The sequence below is a fragment of the Macrosteles quadrilineatus genome, unplaced genomic scaffold (assembly GCF_028750875.1).
Source record: "Macrosteles quadrilineatus isolate MER2022 unplaced genomic scaffold, UCM_ALF_1.0 Scaffold_2__2_contigs__length_208266976, whole genome shotgun sequence".
NCBI lineage: Eukaryota > Metazoa > Arthropoda > Insecta > Hemiptera > Cicadellidae > Macrosteles > Macrosteles quadrilineatus.
Window position 1 is genome coordinate 69,207,009 of NW_026542595.1, and position 18,914 is coordinate 69,225,922.

Below are 18,914 nucleotides of genomic sequence, written 5' to 3' on the forward strand. Positions count from 1 at the left end.
CATTTAATTTCTCAAGGCCACAATTATACCAGCATTAGTAACAACATGAATATTTTACATTTCTCTAGAGACAGATTTAAATTAAACACCTTAGAAGAGTTTGAGATTTATAAGGCAGTAACATCCGACCACGAAAATGTGTTAAATGACCAACTAACGTTTTCGTCCAATTTTATATATGACACTGCCATAAGGATGCTGGAGAGTGGAAGTGTGTTAGACAGGACTAGGACCTAACCTCGTGTAGTAGCAGTTGCGCCGAGTAGCATTTGCGCCGCGGATTAAATCGTGCTTCCAGCGCCGCGGAGTTTGATTAGTTCAATGATGCAGAAGTGACGAGGGTAACTTTAACAATTTAATGGTAAAAATTTTGTCTTACAGATTTATATATAAGGATCTTATTTTCTTATTTTAAAATTGATGTTCTTCTGTATAATGTCATGTTTAGCAATATAACGTTCCATTACTAACAGTTATATAATCTTAATATTACAGTAACTCTTTCAATCATTTCTTATTGCATTATGTTAAATCTATTGTACTGGTTGGTGTCTGCCTTTTTGACTACTTTTGCCGATATTTTGTCTTATTATTCAAGACTGACAGATTATCACGAGATTATTGTTATACATGTGTATTTAATCATTGGACAATTTCCCATTATGTAATACGATACAGAATAATAAAAGTGCAGAAGGCTTTTACAGTCTATGAAAATGAATGTTAAATAGGCTACTATAAGAGTCATATTTTATTCGCAAACAAAATATGCTTTGTCTTTATTGAAATGTGCAAAAGAAACGATTTTTGGATTTCAATCATTTTAATATTTGTTTATTTTGAAGATGTTTAAAGGAATTAATTTCATGATTATTGAGTTTGGGGAATGTTAAACATTCGTGAGCCCTGAATAAAACTTGTGTCTACTGAACACAGTATTATCGCAGTGATGCGGAGGAATGTTCTACAAAACGAAAATTCTGAAAACTTCACCAGGGAAACAAAGAAGTTGGGCAAGCTGTGTTGTAATAATAAAACACCACAATGTAGGCTAAATGAAAATTGAGAGTTTGGAAAAGGAATTTTTAAAATCGAAAATTAAATAGGTATTTTACCTAGGTCTATTTAAAATGCTTTGATATGAATAAATGACCCTGTTAAGAAAGTAAAGACATTAAGCCATTACGCCATAAAGTTCATCGTTTACCTCTAGACCGTCTTGAGCTATTTGCTCAAAGAAGAATAGTAGAGTCCAATGATATTGAAGTTTTTTTAATCAGGCAAAAACAAATGAACAGCAACAAAAAATCAAAAACAATCAACTAAGAAACGTTATCGTCAGTACTAAATTTAAGAGTAAGTAAAAGATTTCAAGAACTCTACAACTCAATGTGTTTATATCTGATTGCATGTCCAATGGTGAGAGATACACTTTGTAAATAAAGTGTTTTTATTTCAAATGTGTTTTCTTTCCATTCATAAAAATATAAATCTCCATTCCTAATTACACTAATCTAATGATGATTGTACATTACCAAAAGCTACTTTTATTTTGTATATCTGTATAGTGAAAAATGTTTGTTTGATTTAAATAATAATTTGAAAAATGTTAAGGGTAGGCTATCTAATTTAGTTACTAATATATTCATGAACAACTGTAGTTTAGTAGGCTATCCTAAAAATATATAGATCATAAAATTAGATGCTATTTACCGGATCAGAGTAGATCCTTAGTGATATAACAACAATTGCAGAAATGGACATCAATTTAATCAACAATTGCTCTAATATTTGAGTAGTAATATAATAAGGAATAACATATTAATATATTTAAAACCAAGCAAAACCAATTTTAACAATTGCGTAGTACAAACTGGCGTAAACAGCGCAAAACAACATCTAAAAGTGTTGTGTACGGGCTGTGAGTAGCGGCTCGAGGACTGCAGTGACGTCACTGCCTCAGTCCGATGGGCGAGGGGGGGAGAAGGGCGCGCTCTGTCTGGCCCACCTCTTTTACTCCATGCATCTTGGGTCAGTCCTACAGTATGTTTCATCTAGGGTCCTACGCACGTGAATCGAGTAGTCAATATAAATCACAACAGGTAGCCTAGTTAACACAAAGACACAAAAATTTCGTTGTAAATATAATTCACTGACATCTTCAATAATTGAACAATGTTTTACAGAAATGAAATTTTCTAACATGACTTAACATTTGATGGCAAAACATAAACTTAAAATGATTGTATGTACTGTGAAACTCAACTATACGCAAGTGTTTTCTGTGTATAGTAGTAAATTGCAAATTTAATGATAACGCACATCCTTTATGGTAAGGGAAAACTACATTTTAAAGTTAAATATTATGTCGGTGAACAACGACAAACACAACATTTGTGTAAACAAAACATTATTAACATAAACATTTACATGTAATTTAATTTGAAACCACCTTTTCACTTTTTAGAAAAAACAACATGAAACTACTTTGAACTGTTTAGTACGCAATTTACACTTATTTCTATAACACAGTGAAGTTAGCCTTACGTACGGTTATGGCCTCGACATCCCCTTCATTTCTTAATTATCTATCATTCTATTTAAATTCATTAATATCCGTAAAGTGGTTCAAAATATCAAAATAAAAAACGCGTTTATATATATATATATATATATATATATATATATATATATATTATCAGACTAGTATTTATCCGGCACGCGTTGCAGTACTAAAAACTAACTATTAAATGTATACAAAAAAATATAATAAAATTTTAAAATATAAAATATAAAAATATATAAAAACTAGCAGAGTACCCGTCCTTCGTACGGGGTTGGAATATAAGTATAAAATGCTTATTGCAGTTATACTCAAGCTTTGCGATTGCAATGGGTGGAGGACACAGTTTGATAAAATTTGCTTTTTTAAATTTACAGTATTCTATAGTATTACACATCGACCATAGCCATAATGTTCTACCATTTTACCTAAACAATAGAGAAAAATAAATTATCAATTCGCAAAATATCACAAATTATTCATGAAATGAAAAACATATACTGTACATAACTGTAAACAATCCTACTTTGACAGTTCTCATTGCGAATCACAGTTTTTTGTTGCTGCTTAGTTCAAATTAGCTGTTTTCATAAATGCAAAAAAAATAAAGTGCTGCACCCTCTTGGTAAATCTTATAACTTTTTAATGCTTTTCCATATCATAGAACCAACTTTTTTAGTTGAAACAGCTGACTAAATTCTTTAATTCCCTTTAAATATGAATACTCATAAGGTTAACATGGGGAATTACAGAGCCACTGGGGCGGAGCCCGAAAGGATTTTTAAGATAAGAATATGCCTATATGTTAATCGGGAATGTAAGCTATCATCATGCCAAATTTCAGCCCAATCCGTCCAGTGGTTTATGCGTGATTGAACTTCAAACAAACAAACAAACACACAAACTTTCACATTTATAATATTAGTAAGATATAAATATTTAAAAATATAATATAATTTTTATAAAGGTACAACAATTACAAACTCTTTTCTTTTCAATAATTTATTCACGGTTCTCATAGGGAGTAAACATAACATTTTGGGAAGTTTTACAAATAGGATATATCTTCGATGAGAAATTAACTTTATATATTTGTATTATTAACTACATAATTGTTACAAATACCATGACAAACACACAACAAACACAGATTGAATTTTAATATATAGATAAATTAAATAAACCATCTGTTTAACATTAAATGCAAACTCAAAGCAAAGTCAATGTTTATCCACAAATCTAGGGAATTAAAACGCGTTGTTTTAAGATTGACTGGGGATAAAAAGTAAACATTACACAAACACATTATATATAAATAAATATATGTATATGTACGTGTATATAAATGCAAACATATCAATTATTTAGAAACGTAACACAAAACAACAAATAGGCCTCGGAAGGCAGGCGGTTGGGTTGACGACGTGACGGCGATTATTTGAACGCCTTCTATGTGAGGGACGCAATAGTTCATACTTTTGGACCAAACGAACTCGTATTAGAGTTTTGGATAAAACGACCCGATCGAATGGTCCACAGTGAAACGTACAGTCTATTTCATAAGTTTACTCCACAATACACAATTGTAATTCTGGTTTTGCCTGTACTTTTGGACCAAACGATTTTGGACCAAACGAACTGTTTTACAACTTGTGGACCAAACGATTTTGGACCAAACGAACTGTTTAACAACTTGTGGACCAAACGATTTTGGACCAAACGAACTGTTTTACAACTTGTGGACCAAACGATTTTGGACCAAATGAAATACTCCCCAACTGGATGATAAAACGATTTTGGACCAAACGAACTGTTTTACAAGTGTTGGACCAAACGATTTTGGACCAAACGAACTGTTTTACAGCTTGTGGACCAAACGATTTTGGACCAAATGAAATACTCCCTTACTTACACATTACTTGACTGAGTTGCTTGTAAATAGTGTCGTTTTCCATACTCCTAATTAACTTGTACTAGTAGTGCACTATTGCACATGAAAAATGATCAAACACTTGTATACCACCACATGCAGTATTGAGTTAGTATAGATATTTTTCCTGAACTATAATTATTATAACCAGTAGACAATTTCTACTTATTACATTACTAATTTAGGAGAAAGGGGGACTTTTGTTTTCCTACGAAGTTTTTAGAAAATAGTTGCACCAGGATAGTCTGCGGTGCTATGTGGAATGCAAACAGCTCCGCATATTGGTATTAGGGGGATTTGCTAGGGGTATATATCACAATACCTTTCGGAGTAACCCACTCCCTTATGTTACCTTTGGTCACTCAATGGTGTTGTCATTGTCAGTTTCGAGTAGAATTTAGCAGAATGAACATCGTAGAATCCACAAAGAAGGGCTCAATGTTCAATCATTTCGTCTACTACAATTGACCTACTGTACATTATCATCGATATGTCGCACAATTGATAAGAATGCAACAATAAGCTACAAAAAAACCTTTCTGAAACCTCTAACCGAATAAATGAATCGATAATTAATTTCGAACCATGCAATTGCTTACAATCGACATTTACAACTGTTCACAACAGTTTACATGTACTCCTTAGGGACTAAAAATGCTTTTTACTACTGGTGATTAAAAACGTTATATAGTTTAGACCCATATGGTTTCGTCTTTTATTTGCTATCTAAAGGTTATACATCGAAGTGAAGGATCACGGGTTCATACATAAAACCCCATTAAAAAAAGGTTTGTCATAATTACAGGTTCTAAAAAAGGTAACCATGTAAATAAATCAATAACTTGAGGGTGGGGCAAGCCCAAAATGACACTTTTAGCTACCATTCGTCCCTCTGCTATATCATAGGATGTACAAGGACACCTACATCGAAAACATTGGTTAATCAAAACGGGTGACAAGTTATTTCACAAAAAACCGTATGGTATCAGGTACACAGTTTCATTGTATGATAACAGTTAGCTAAACTAAACAGACAATACCCCCGCCGCAGCTAACCTGCCGACTAAGTGAATTTCCATTTGTCTGAATTGATTTTTAATTGAATGTATATAAATAAAATTAGGTTTAACGATTACCTAGGTTAGCTGCTACAAGGAAACTATTAAAGTGGAGTTTTAGTAAAATATGAATAGCTTAGTATAAAATAAATAAATTTGCCAAGTTTGATCAAAATATATCCATAAACAAGCAAACTAAAATTACTAATGTTATCGCGTTCACGGACGTATATAAATCTATACAAAACGAAAAAGTAAATTGGTCAAGGACCTAGGTCTTACTGAGCCGTGACTATTTCCACCGGGCGAATGTCACGACTCATGATCAATGGTTCAAGTGTTTTTTTTTATAGTAGGCTAGTTCAGTGTTTCTCACTCCACGACCCCGAACAAGGCTGTGGGTTTTGTTCTTATTACTCCCACCGCCGACGATTCAGAGGCTCCGAGACTTTCGTTAGCGCTGCATCGGCATAAATTTTGCATCGTCTTACATCTTAATTTTGTAGTATGTTTGCGTTGTATTTTTGCCTTTTTCTTACTTGTGTGAAGATATTCTCTACTATGCAGTAAATTAAGAGCGCCCAGCGCGCTTGATGGGGCCCGTGAGGAGGAACATGTAGCAGCCGCATCAGCATTGACGGAGTGGATTCTACTGCTCTTGGCCACCCCTGGATCATGGCCCCCCTCTTCCGTCATGCTCGTTTCCCCCTCCGGTGCTGCTTGCCCAGAACCATTGAACTGAACGCCCTACCGCAAGTTACTTAGACCTAATTTATTGTTACCGCTATGGACTGAGGGATTTTAATTGTTATTTTGTTAATTTGTGCACAGATCTCTATTAATTGTTATTCCTTTTAAATTTTAAATTCTTTAGCCTAGGCTACTTGTTGATTTTTTAGATTTTATAATTTTTTTACATATTCTATTAAATTTCAATTTTGGGGCCCCTAAATTTTCTATAGTTACCATGAAATGAATTTATTAAAAGAGTCATTAGATATTTCATTGTTGTAATTTGTTAATTTAAAAGGTTAAAACTGATTAAATTTACTTTGACTGAAATTAGCCTATTTTGAATTTTTTTAAATTAATGTTTGTAAGTGAGTAGGTCAGAGTGGTATCAAAATTTTTTAAAGTTTAATTGAGAGTATTTAATTCATGTATTATTGTTAATTATTGTTGTGTTATTCTTTTAAATGGTTAATTACAGCTCGTTTCTCTCAAATGGCGTGTTGTTCTTGAGCCTCCATCCATGGTTCTCATTTGTTAAGTAAAGTTTTGTGAGCCGCTCCTCGGGCCTGCGCATGGATCACGCTTCCTTTTCGTTAGTCTGGGTGCAGGCACGAGGGCATGGTTCATCTGGTAGCAGAGCGTGGTTAGTGGGTTGCGTCCTGGGTGCCTTGTCGTTAAACTTGGTTTCACGACTCGGATACTTGGAGATGCGATCACTGTCCGCGTTCTGTTTTTTGTTTTGTTTTGAAGAGCCGTGGATGGATTGGTTTCTTGGAAATGTTCTGGCCTGGCAGTTTTGGAAAAAGGTCGTGTTGTTGTTGTGGTGGGGCGTAAACACATTTTATTAGGAGCTCGCCCTTTGGCCGAGGCACCGGGTGGAATCGGTGGTAATGACTTGCATCCTTCGGGAGCAAGAGTGTCAAAAGCATGGTCATGTGTCAAAAAAAAAAAAAAAAAAAAAAGTTTGTGTGTACACCCCATCACACAAGTGTTAGGTGTTGTCTAGTGTATGTATCGGTGTATGTTTGTGTGTGTGTACGTTCGTGGGTCATTTGTTGTTGTTTTTTTTCTTGCGGTACTTGCGGTATGAATGGGCAGGTTCTTCTTTTGAGCCCCATCAGGTGCGTAGGCATCAACGTCCAGAAGCCTTAGGAATTAAATTTCTGTGTTTGTTTTGTAAAAAAAAAATTTTGTTGGCTGTTATTTTGAGTCAAGTGCTGGTTGAGACTCGGTATGGCGTCAATTGTGCCGGAATATTTGAGGAAGCCGGAGCTGGTGTACGAGGTGCGGTCCCGGGGGGAGACTCCTGGAACGGATGTACGCACTTTGCGTACACAGTTCAGACAAATTGCTAGCATGCCTCAAGCTTGGGTTGAGTCGCTCAGTTTGGATGAGGAACTGGAGGCATGTAAAGAGAGGATGGAAGAGCTAAGTGGGGAAATTAATAGTTGGAGTAGTTTGCCTATGGGCTCAGCTAAGGGTTCGGCTATCACACAGCTGACGCACTGGCGTAAGCGTCTGCTCTTGGTTTCAGGGCAACCTGAAATCCAGGATGAAGACAAGAGTTGGGTGGAGGCCAGAATCCTTGAGCTGGAAGGTATTTTGGAGAGTATTAAGGCAGGAAAGTCTGTCAAAGAGAAAGTTGAAATTTTTGAAGACAACCGTTCTTCGGAAATTTCAAACGAAGTGCCAAAGTCTGTTGTTGAAGTTGTGGCTCCAGTGGGTACCCCCCAGGCTCCGCCTACGCCAAGTACACTGCTCCAGTTGCCTGCAAGTGTTCAAATGTCAAATGCAAATGTCACACCGTCCCCCTCTCACACGTCCACCTTGGCTGCGGCTACGCTGAATGTCCAGTCCCCATCTCCCTTTCCTTCTCAAGTTCATAGTTCCCCTTCCATCTCTAACTCCTTTGGCAAACTTCCCCATCCCCTTGCCTCTGTCCTGAGTGGTTTCCGGCCGGTGGACGGGTTAGATGTGAATGGTCTTTGTTTTTTTCTGGAGAGTGTTTTGCGCATGCGTGAATACCCTGGCATGTCAGACGCAACTTTGATGGAACTCATTGCTCCATACTGTCTGAAACCGTTGGGGGACAGATTGCTTGATTGTTTGCGCAGAGGCGTCACCTTTGATGTTTTTCATAAAGAAGTTTTGGAGCTTTTCATGCCCCGTCGGGTCATGGAGAAGCTGAAAGTTGAGAGAGTTTTTCGTCCTCAGCAGCCAGCCGAGCCTCTCAGCCAGTACGTGGGGGACATTCGCACGGTGGAAAGGGTCTTGCGTTTGGGGATCAGTGAGCTTGAACTCATTGACATTGTGCTTCAGGGGTTGAAGCCTGAGGAACGCTCCCGTCTGGTTTTTGCACCACGGCCTGCATCTTTTGCGGATCTGGACAGACTTTCCATCCTTTCGAGATCTTTCCAGGACGCTGATTTTCAGAGAGACCAAGCGGCGGGGCATCTTCCCCTAGCTGGTCATCATGCTGTCGTAGCACCCGTGGGAGTGTTGGGTCCTGAACCGCCGCAGTGGCAGAGGCAACCTGTTGTTTGTTTTGGTTGTGGGCAACCAGGTCACATTCGGCGGCATTGCCGTCAAGGTGGAAATTTTGGACGTGGTCCAAAAAACTAGTTTGCTCACAGGAGGAAAAATTGCCCAATCCTTCCTGTGAGGTTGTTGGTGATAATGTAAAGGGCAATAATTTGAAAGTTTTTTCAAGTAAGTCAAATTCTAAGTTAAACTCAGTTAATGTTTCTGTTGCCTCCCCTTCTGGGAGTGTTGTGCCTGTGACCGAGCCTCTGCTGCGGGGGATTGCGGGCCTTGCTTCCATGGGCGTGAAAGCGGCGCGCTCAACTTGCCCACGTCTCAACATCTTCATAGGTTCCACGGTGCAGAAGGCCCTAGTGGATTCTGGGTCAGCCCGTTGCCTCATTTCCTTGTCCCTTTTTGAAAAACTTGAATCGTCTGGGCTTATCAAGCAAGTTGAGCGAAAAACCCCTATCTGCTGGACTGCGTCAAATTCACCCCTTCCCATCATCTATGAAGCCCGTTTCAAGTTCAAAATTGAACATTTTTCTTGGGTTTGGAGTTTTTGGGTGGCTAAGGACCTTTGTTTCCCTGTCATTTTGGGAGCGGATTTTATCAAGCACACTGGCCTAATTTTGGATTTAGGCAGAGGTCAGTGTTTTTTCCGATTTGCGAGACGGGTATTAATATCTTTTGCTGATGAAATTGGTGGTGGTGCTGCGGTAGTCGAGCCTGAGATACCCAGCAAGCCAACAATTGATCCGTTAGGGCATCTGACTACTTGCGAGGCTGAAGCCATCAGAACCTTGTGTTCTCGTTTCCCAGATGTGCTGACGCCAAAGCTTGGAGTCACTAACCTGTTAGAGTACGAGATTCGTCTAACAGATACCCGTCCCGTTCGCTCTCACCCATACAAATTAGCTCCACCCAAAATGGAAACTCTCAGAAAAATCATTGACGAACTTCTGGAAAATGGTGTCATTGAACCTTCCCGTTCGAGCTACGCTAGTCCAGCTTTTCTCGTCCCAAAACCCAATGGCAAGTCCCGAATGGTTTTGGACTATCGCAAATTGAATGCGCAAATTGAAATCGACTCTGTGCCTCTCCCCGATTTGCATTCTGCGTTTGATTGGTTCGGTAAGGCCAAGTATTTTTCTGTTTTTGATCTGAATCAGGCCTATCATCAGATTCCTTTGAAACCTGAGTCTCGACCTCTCACTGCTTTCTGCGTTCCGTGGAATTTGTATCAGTTCACAAGAGTTCCGATGGGTCTTGCTGTGGGGGCCCAGACTCTCACCAGACTCCTTGATTCCATCTTTCATGATGTCAAGTTTAAGTTTGTGTTCAATTACCTCGACGATCTCTTGGTGTACAGTGAGAGCTTCGAAGATCACCTGATTCATCTTGAAGAAGTCATGAGTAGATTGAATAGGGCTGGCCTTACCGTGAATCCTGACAAGGTTAGTTTTGCAAAGCCGGAAATTTCGTTCCTTGGTCATCTTATCTCTCATAGAGGCGTCTGCATCGACCCCGCTAGAACCCAGGCTATCAGGGAGTTTCCTCCTCCCAGAGATGTCAAGGGTATTGCTAGGTTCATCGGCATGGTAGGTTTTTACCGACGCTTCATCCCCAATGTTGCTGAATTGGCGGCTCCTCTCAATGAGCTTCGGAAGAAGGGCGCCAAGTTTGTCTGGGGTGAAGCGCAGCAGACGTCTTTTGATCTTCTCAAGGAGGCTATCATGCAGCCCCCTGTTTTGGCGATGCCGGATTTCAATCAAAACTTTGTCTTGCAAACAGATGCTTCCTCCGTCGCTATTGCGGCTGTGTTGTCACAAGAGGTGGATGGTGTTAGGCAGCCAATTGCGTACGCCTCACGCACTTTGAGTCCCTGCGAAAAGAAAAGCTCTTCTGTGTATGAACTCGAGTGTTTGGCTGTCGTGTTTGGAGTCAATAAATTCAGACGCTTTTTGGAGCACAAAGAGTTTTTATTGGAAACCGACAACCAGGCACTCTCGTGGCTTCTCGCACATCCACGCCAGCTTGGGAAAATTGGTCGTTGGGTTGTCCAAATATCGTCCCTTAAGTTCCAAGTGCAACACGTTCGAGGCACACAGAACGTGATTGCGGACACACTATCTAGGATGTACCATTCACCCGACGATCCTCCTTCTGACCAAGAGCAACCGGGTTGTGCCGTGCTCTTGGAGTTTCCACTCGCCTTTTCTGATTTCATTCCCCATCAGCTGAAGGATCCTGAGCTGGCAAAGATCATTGGTGAGCTTCAAAATGGGGGAGCCCACCCCCCATATTTTCTGTCCCAGGGTGCCCTTTGCTGCCGCGCTCGGCAGCGAGGTAAACCTAAAGTTGTGCTGCCTAGTCTTCTAATCCCTATGGTCTTTGAGTATTTTCATTCTTCTCCTGTGGGTGGGCATCTAGGTATCCACAAGACCATTGCGAAGGTTAGGGAAATGTTCATCTGGAAGGGTATGGATCGGGATCTTGCTGCTAGGGTGCGTTCTTGTCAAACGTGCTCACTGAGCAAGCCCGCTCAAAACTCTAAGTTTGGTTTGTTGTCATCTGAGGTGGCGGAAAGACCTTTGGAGAAGGTTTTCATTGACTATGTAGGGCCTCTCCCGCGTAGCAAGTCAGGAAATAAGTTCCTACTTGTTTGTGTGGATGCCTTCTCCAAGTTTTGTTGGCTTTTCCCCTTAAGGAATGCCACTGCACAGCTCACCGTGCAGATACTTCGAACTCACCTCTTCCAACATTTTGGAATACCCGCCACCATTGTTTCCGACAACGGAACACAGTTTGTTTCCCATCTGTTCAAAAGAATGTGCTTTGGGCACGGAATCCGCCATGTGACTACTTCCCCTTACTATCCACAGCCTTCTCATGCTGAAAGGTTCAATCGCAATCTTCGTTCCGCTCTCATAGCTTTCCATGCTGACAAGCAGACCACCTGGGATCAGGAACTCCCTTGGCTTCAGTTTGCTTTCAATACTGCTCACCATGAGAGTCACAAGGCGGTCCCTTTCGAGCTGTTTCTAGGCTATCCGCCTAACAACCCGTTAGCGAATGTGTGGGGAATTGGCGACCTTCTGCCACCTCCTGGTGCGGCTGATGTCAAGGCAACTTGGCAAGCGGCCAGGAGAAACTTGATCAGAGCTAGGGAATTGGTCCGGAGGAAGCACAATCGTGGTAGAGTAGACAACCCTTTCCAGGTGGGGGATTTGGTGTTTTGTAAAGCTCATCCAGCCAGTTCGGCTGTGGACAAGAGAGCTGCAAAGTTGTGTCATCGGTGGTCAGGTCCCCACCGCATCCTGAGGTTTTTGACGCCTGTCACGGCGGAGCTTGGAGATCCGCGGACTGGAAAAGTGTTCCGGAGGGCGCACATTTCTCATCTCAAGCCCTTCCGCGGAACTCTTCCGTAGGCAATTTTCCTTCCTCTTGTGTCTGGGTGGGAAGTGCACTGGGCCAGAGAACCTGATCACTTCTCCTGTCCCCTGTGTTCTGCGAAGGAATTTCCCTCACAAAATTTTCCAGCTCTGGCCAGAGCAAACCCTGGGGGTGAGTTTTCCCCTCAGTTTGGAAGTCCCTTGGCGTTCCCCACCACAGACACTTGAGTTGTCTTTCAGGTCAATCTCTTTTCAGGAAGTGGGGGAGAGGCTTGTTTGTTTGTCCCTTTTGGAGAGGAGTGTCCTCTTTTGGGGAGGGAGGTTGAGCCGTGACTATTTCCACCGGGCGAATGTCACGACTCATGATCAATGGTTCAAGTGTTTTTTTTTTTATAGTAGGCTAGTTCAGTGTTTCTCACTCCACGACCCCGAACAAGGCTGTGGGTTTTGTTCTTATTACTCCCACCGCCGACGATTCAGAGGCTCCGAGACTTTCGTTAGCGCTGCATCGGCATAAATTTTGCATCGTCTTACATCTTAATTTTGTAGTATGTTTGCGTTGTATTTTTGCCTTTTTCTTACTTGTGTGAAGATATTCTCTACTATGCAGTAAATTAAGAGCGCCCAGCGCGCTTGATGGGGCCCGTGAGGAGGAACATGTAGCAGCCGCATCAGCATTGACGGAGTGGATTCTACTGCTCTTGGCCACCCCTGGATCATGGCCCCCCTCTTCCGTCATGCTCGTTTCCCCCTCCGGTGCTGCTTGCCCAGAACCATTGAACTGAACGCCCTACCGCAAGTTACTTAGACCTAATTTATTGTTACCGCTATGGACTGAGGGATTTTAATTGTTATTTTGTTAATTTGTGCACAGATCTCTATTAATTGTTATTCCTTTTAAATTTTAAATTCTTTAGCCTAGGCTACTTGTTGATTTTTTAGATTTTATAATTTTTTTACATATTCTATTAAATTTCAATTTTGGGGCCCCTAAATTTTCTATAGTTACCATGAAATGAATTTATTAAAAGAGTCATTAGATATTTCATTGTTGTAATTTGTTAATTTAAAAGGTTAAAACTGATTAAATTTACTTTGACTGAAATTAGCCTATTTTGAATTTTTTTAAATTAATGTTTGTAAGTGAGTAGGTCAGAGTGGTATCAAAATTTTTTAAAGTTTAATTGAGAGTATTTAATTCATGTATTATTGTTAATTATTGTTGTGTTATTCTTTTAAATGGTTAATTACAGCTCGTTTCTCTCAAATGGCGTGTTGTTCTTGAGCCTCCATCCATGGTTCTCATTTGTTAAGTAAAGTTTTGTGAGCCGCTCCTCGGGCCTGCGCATGGATCACGCTTCCTTTTCGTTAGTCTGGGTGCAGGCACGAGGGCATGGTGCGGTGCCACCTACGGTAATAGCTACTTCCCTATAGGGAATTCGCTAAAAACATCCATTTTTTGCGAATTTAACATTTTGGTACAGAAGACGTAAGTATCGTTAATTTATTTCTATTGGACCTATATGAGTAGGTAAATAACAACAGGCTTCATTCCAATATTGGTGGTTCGTAAACTTAGGCCTAATCAAGGTGATTCAACCTTACACATTCATGCCAAATTTAATCAAAATCGCACGAGAAGCGATAAGCATAGGCCGGGAGCGCGCCCGAGTTCACGTGCAAACCTCGCACCGTCAAGTTAATGATTTTTCTTAATATTCGTGGGAATGCATGGGGATTTGTAATGTTTATTGAGTTGTACAATAGTATTGAACATTTATATGGGCTTGTATAGGCCGAAAGTAGGGTTTTTAGAAAATGGCTAAAAACAACTCATCCGTGTTATTCTTATGGAGAAAAAGTGCCTAAAGTGAGGTCATATGTTATACCTACTTTACATTTAATTGGTCAGTAAATTAAAGAATTAGTTTTTTTAGCTTGATTTTGAATATAGTATATGAGGATTATATGTGGGGATATGTAGGCAAATATCAGGATTTTTGGAATTAGTGGCTGAAAAATGATCCCCATGTTATTCTTATGGGGAAAAACGCCTAAAGTGAGGTATCTTTGTGGTATTGCCACTACACGTTTTAGAGAGTTAATTTGTAAACTTAATATGTACTTGTATTTCTAGACTTAAGATAAACTTAAATTGATATAAGGCCTGTCTCAACTCCCAGGGTTCACGAAGCGTGATGTATTACTACCAAATGTACCAAATGTACTACCTGGTACAGTAACAAACTAATTTTTTTTCGTAATTTCCTCTCTGTTGAGTTATTGGTAATTAATTGGTTTTAGGTAGCCCTTATACTGAAACGGCGAAGTGTACTGTGTATTGTTGTCAACCAGTGAACAATATTTTTGGTGGCATCAATTTGCAGTTATTAGATTTAAAATTATGTGTAACCATTAGCATGGGTCACGAGGTGACTGCGTGCAACCACTTTACGCTGAAAGTAAAATGTGGTAGGAACATAAGTCCTCAATAACCCTATTAGTGCAGTTGATTGGTTCCGCCATTGTTAACCTGTCAAAACTGTTAACCCTCATTTAATTAGCTGGCGCGGCGCTGGTGCTACGCGGCGCAAATACTACTCGGCGCAAATACTACTCAACCACCTAACCTGAACCTGAAGCTGAAGTGATAAGATAACAGACGTACACCACTGCAATGACCACCCGCAGTCTGGACTTATCCGTCGGGTTAGCGTCGTCTGTTGTCGTAACTGATCGATCAGTAAATGTTTCGTGTCCGTAACGTGTTTTGTGTCGTGTGTAAATGTTTATTTATTTTTACGTGTTAAATATGACGCTCTTCATATGAAGAAAGAAGAAGTCCTTGTACCACCTGATGATGATTCCACATAGGAGTTGAAACTAGTTGCAACTGCAACTAAATGGATTGCTTGATAGCAGGTATTTAAACCTTTTTAATTTTAACATTAATAAACTACTGGGAAACTAGCTTCGACAACTGCAGTGGGAGAGTGGCAGCCTGCAGGTTCTATTCCCGACGATCAACAACAATTTAAACAAATCCAAATAGATTAATTTATCTTTTTGACAATTTCATTAAAAAAAAACCCTTGCGGGAATGCAAAAAATATATCAAAGCTTAAACAAACTAAAGTAAAATCACAAAGCTACAACAGAGCTGTAATAGCTTCTCACAATGTCAAAATGTTTGTATCAAAAGGCAAAGCGCAAAGGTGACATGTAAGCTGCAGATGTAATTATTGTAAGTTACTTTGGACTGACATTCTACAGTTGGAACTGTTCCACACAATCCAACTATCATGTCCCACGTCCCCAAAGATATTATGTTACTAGTAGTGCAAGCAATACCATATGAAACTATTACAACAATTTGGAAACCATTGCGTTATGTTTTTCGTGCTGCTTTTTAATCTCTTCTGATGCTGTTTGGAATAATTATGCAGTGGAGGTTTTAAACGTGTATTTATACTTGTTATAAAATTGCATATTAGTAATAAAGTGAATAGCTTAATATCGTTTCATTAATTGCCATTAATGTAAATTTTGAAAATGTAAATCTAAAAGTTTTTCGAATTTTCATAATGTAAGATGTTAATTTTCCTATGGTATTTTTTTTATAACAGTAGTCCCCTGGTTTTAGCGAATTTCCCATATAGGGAATAAGCTATTACCGTAGTACTCATGGTAAGACCTGGACGCGGGACCAATTTTTTTTCGTTTTGAGGTCCCTAGAGGCCAAAAACACCATCCGTTCAAATTCATATATATATATATATATATATATATATATGTGTCCGTTAGCGCGATAACTCGAGCAAAAATGATCCGATTTTGATGAAATTTGGTACAAATGTGTAAACCTACATTTATTCGAACGAGTTCGCGATCCAGCATAATCACACCATGGGAACAGGGGTTTATGGGGGGTTTTATGGGGTAAAAATGGGTTTTTCCCATTTTTGACCGTAAAAACATAAAATTTTAGAATTTCTTTCCCAACCATTTTGTAGAGCTTAAAAAAAGAAATAATTTAGTATATTGAAGCATTGTTGTATGCCCAACGGTCATGGAGAAAATTCAAAAAAATGTAAATTTAAAATTCCCATGTTATTCTTATGGAGAAAATGAAAACTGTTGTAGTTTACTTGTTTATGGATATATGTTGATCAAATTTGGCAAACTTATTTATTTCATCCTATACTATTGACGTTTGGTCATAAAACACTGTGTACCTTCCCCGTAGCAGCAAACCTAAGCACTCGTTATAACCTATCTAATGTTATTTAAATTGGGAATAAATATGTCTTATTTATGGAAGTAGTTTAGTAAACATGTAATCAGACAAGTTGAAATTCGCTTAGTCTGCAGGTTTGCTGCGGCGGGGGTATTTTGTTTATATTACCAGGCCCAAATGTAGCCAGTTTGAAAAAGGTCACATATTCATTTTTTCCTGAGTTATATACGATGGTTTCCATACTGTATTCACCTACAGTCAGTATGATCTCATATACAAGAGATCAAAATGTTTAACATTTAATGTGGTAAAATGCAAATCTATTAAACAACAATTTTACTTCACATTTCTTATCCAATCTTATTTGTTAGAAGTAATTAACATTTTTGGTCAGATTCAACTTGTCATAAACTCAACTTGTTGTTTCATAAAATCTTTTTTACAAAAACAAACAGAGAATCTCACGAAATGGTTGCAAAATAGAAAAGTAAAAATACAGGGTGTTTTTAAAAGAATGCCGGGATTTCAAACGGTCGTTGCTCAGGGACTATTCAGGATAATTAAACAATTTAAACGTCAAATTAAAAGGAAAAGAATAAAGTTTTTTTCTCATTCTTTCATACAATTCGGAATGATTTAATAACATTCAGATTTTCGTCAATCTTATATGAGCGTAAAACTGGCAATGTCTGTACACTTAGAGCGATCGGCATGTTGATCTGATGTCTTAACTAAATCTTTTTCGGCAAAAAGACTCTATCTTTTATAGATAACAATATATAGTAACCAATTTAGGCTTTTTAAACTGAAGACTTAGTCGGGCAATCGATTTTTTCGGGCTTCTGGTGCAGAAATGTCGGATTTCTTCAACTATGTCATCGCTTGTTTTTAGCCGGCCAAGTGAATGTCTTTTCAAAACACCTCGGTGCCACGAAACTCATTAAGTTTCTTTATCATCAAGTAGATTTGAATTTAGTTTAATTTTGCAATGGATATAACCTCTACGAACTACAGATTACAATCTGTGCCTTATGTTGCACCGTAAACGTCGTACTGGCGACTGGCGTCAGGCATATGATGAGCACAGCCACCTCTAATACAGAGGTGGTATTAGAGGTGGCTGTGATATGAGTCACAATAGCGGCCTATCACGCCGAAACTGTTTTACGCATACCAAGGTCAAAGCTTCCTCCCTTGCTGCACGGGAAACAAAACTTAGTTATTTTAGCTTCAATTTGACGTATAAAACGTTTAGTTACCTTGAATAGTATCCAAGCAATTACCATTAAAAATCCCGGCATTCTTTTAAAAACACCCTGTATATTCTCCCCAGAAGATAAGGAGGTAAAAAACCATTATAGTTTTTTTAGCTAGTTGGAGATTTTGTTGTGAAACAAGTTATTTAAATTTTGTTCAGTAATCTTTTCTCATGTAAACATAACCAAACTGCAAATTTCATGGAACATTTGTACAAAGAGAGAAGTAAAAGAGATTCTTGTTTCAGAGGAGTGCCTGAGAATGCATGTGAGGACGTAAGCTTCATACAAATGTAGCTTTACTGTGACTGTGACCAAGTACCTAGTGTGGGGGTGGGGGTGAACTTCCCCTCCCAAAGTGACAACTTTTCCGCTCGATTATTCCAGACTTGTCGAGTTGAATAGTGTCTTGATCCGTGGCGTTTACTGCACTGCATTACGACTACGACTTTTACCATTATGTTTCTACAGGGCAGACATTTACAACAAACCAAATTAAAGTAATAAACGGTTGGAAATATTGCATTTTCAAATTTTTTAAAATTTACTGGTACATTATTATAAATATCAAAAGCTATATATTTTTTTATTACATCTCTCTAATCACACAAATGATAAAGTTTATAAGATTATTTGTATCGGTAACTTTATATTTTACATACTGTGTTAGTTTGATGCCATTGAGCAGTCTTTACCACTTCTTTCATAGCGTTTAACTTTTACTGAACAGATATTTTCAAAATAAACTCTTAAAATGTTAAATTAATTTTACATATAAAATTCCAAATCGTATAAATACATTTTTAAATTTTAAATTGCGGTCTTCCACAGCTAAACAATTACAATTTTATTCGTTTTATATTTAAATGTGTAGTGTTTAAAAGAACAATGGCTTTGCATCTATAATGGGTTTGGTCATAAACAAATCGTAATTAATATAAAAAGGGTTTTTGTTTTAAAAATTATTTTTCTACTGCCTTTTCCCTCTTGTTTATTAATATAAAATGACCAAAATTATTCAGTTTTGTCGATACAAATTTAAGAAAATAGTCTTTTAAACATTGTTCACATTGAAACAGTTAACAAAGCATAAAATTAGGTTATTTAATTTTAAGTCACAATGTAAAATGAAACACTTGAAATTATGTATGGCAATTGTTGATGAGACCCATACGTAGTGAAAAAATCAGTTGATACATTATTATTAGGCAAACGTGTAAATA

At 38.4% G+C, this 18,914-nt stretch overlaps 1 protein-coding gene across 9 annotated transcripts in view; it reads right to left on the reverse strand.

The window, feature by feature from the left end:
* The window catches only part of LOC128987765 (uncharacterized), a 178,766-nt gene that overhangs the window by 81,972 nt on the left and 77,880 nt on the right, over positions 1–18,914 (reverse strand). The window lies entirely within an intron of this gene.